Source organism: Moschus berezovskii, chromosome 2, assembly GCF_049115385.1.
Source record: "Moschus berezovskii isolate FMDL1 chromosome 2, NW_MosBer_1.0, whole genome shotgun sequence".
Lineage (NCBI taxonomy): Eukaryota > Metazoa > Chordata > Mammalia > Artiodactyla > Moschidae > Moschus > Moschus berezovskii.
The window spans coordinates 48,601,006-48,603,124 of NC_142461.1; the positions used below are offsets into that span (position 1 = coordinate 48,601,006).

General features: G+C 40.5%; 1 pseudogene; it reads left to right on the top strand.

Moving 5' to 3' along the window:
• The first annotated feature begins 295 nt into the window (after positions 1–295).
• On the top strand, positions 296–392 carry LOC129538705 (U6 spliceosomal RNA; annotated as a pseudogene).
• Positions 393–2,119: the final 1,727 nt, after the last annotated feature.

Genomic DNA, 2,119 nt, shown 5'->3' on the forward strand with positions numbered 1-2,119 from the left:
TGGCTGCCCTTTTGTTTCCTTTAAAAAAATTGTTTTTTTAATTAGTATCTAGCTGCCTTTTTATGGTTTTGGTTTCGAGGTAATATGCAAGAAGAGCCAAAAAAAACCTTCTAATTCGATTATATGTTTAGAGGTAAGAGAAATATAAGTGAGGAGGACAAAGGTTAAGAGGAACCTTAATCCTATCAAGATGCATCAGGGAAGAAAGTAACCAACCAAACCAAAAGGAACTGTATTTGCAAAACAAATTTTTGATGTTAGAACCTACTTGGAATGTTTAGGATAAATCAAAATAGTGCTCGTTTCAGCAGCATATATACTAAAATTGGAATGATACAGAGAAGATTAGCATGGCCCCTGTTCAAGGATAACGTGAAGCATTCCGTATTTGGGGGGAAGAAGTATTTGGACCACAGTAAGAATTCAATAAATGGTAACAGCTGTTAAGATAGAAAAAGAGGAAAGATAAACCAAAATATATCCAGGATGCAGTTTTGATTGTATCCACTCTCTTTTCACCTGAACCACGTGATATTCTTGTTGGGCACTGAAGTCAGCCTTGGTTCCAGTGATTCTAAGTGAGGTCCTGGCACCCGTGTCAGGAAGCAGAAGTGGCAGCCTGTCAGCCACGGTGACTGCCTAGCATTAGTGGGAATTTCAGACAACTAGGCTGATACTGACTGCAGTGTACCCCATGAGGAGGAGAGCAACGGTTCTTCTCTGGTCAGCACAGCTGCTGAAGAAATACAGTCACTTCTCTTTCTAGACACTTTATTTAGAAATTTAAACCATGCCTTATCCAAAAGTGGCCTTGAGATTGCTTACATGCAAAAAAATGTAGTGCAAGATGAAAAAGAGTAGATGAAGAAATTATGGAAAGGGAAAGATTAAAGTAGGATAAATAAGATAAAGCCAGAGATAACATTATTACACAAAATACATACCTAAAGGTTCAGTACAAGTTGTGAAATAAGGGTAGGAATGTTAGCTTCTTAGTAAAGAGAGCAAAAAGATCAAAGCCTTTTCACTCAAGTTGTTCATGATAATTATAATCGCTCCTGATACTGAGTTCTAAGAGAAATTTCTCCATTGAGTAACATAAAGAGAACAGTGCCCCATGACCTAGCTGATAAGACCCTCAGCACCATATCAACACTCAACAGTACAAGCCTGCGTGTGGGCAACTAAGAGCAGTACTTGGTATTTTACATAGAGTGTTTCTCATATGAAAAGGATTGTAAATGTCTCCCCTTTCTCGATTAGCAAATTCTACCAGATGAGGAAGAAAGATGTTATGCATGTTCTTAACATTCAGTTCAAAATCCATGAAGTAAGTTTTGGTTCCTTCGAATTCTTGTAGTCAAATGTTCAATGTTGCAGGGTGGGCATAGATAGGAATTCTGTAGCAAAAAAGGACTTTCACATTAAACTGCGTAATTCCTTGCTGGATTTTTATTCCTACCCAATACAAACTATCTTTTTTATAACTCTGTGGGGTACTTACTCAACAATATTTTGTTGTAATGATGATGTGAACTACACAGTTGATTTGTTACCCACATGACCACTTTTCCTTCCGTCGAGAGTGGCTTTGTCTGTGTTTTCAAATAAGTCGATTGGGCAATGCTATGCTAAGTCACTTCAGTCGTGTTCGACTCTGTGCGACCCCATAGACGGAAGCCCACCAGGCTCCCCCATCCCTGGGATTCTCCAGGCAAGAACACTGGAGTGGGTTGCCATTTCCTTCTCCAATGTGTGAAAGTGAAAAGTGAAAGTGAAGTCGCTCAGTCGTGTCCAACCCTTAGCGACCCCACAGACTACAGCCAACCAGGCTCCTCCATCCATGGGATTCTCCAGGCAATAGTACTGGAGTGGCTTGCCATTGCCTTCTCCGTGATGAAGAAGGTACCTTAGAGGAAGAGTTAACTGGAACTGAAGGGAGGAGGCAGCACGCATTTTTATGGCATCTTATTTTTGCCCTGCTGCATTTACAGACAGAAGTGGAGTGAACACACCCTTTACAGAACACAATCGGCCTGGGCAAACACTGTCCTGTGTGTGGAATGAGTTTTGGAAGCAGAACAGAGGTGTGTTTTTCATTAGGCCACATTGGATTTTC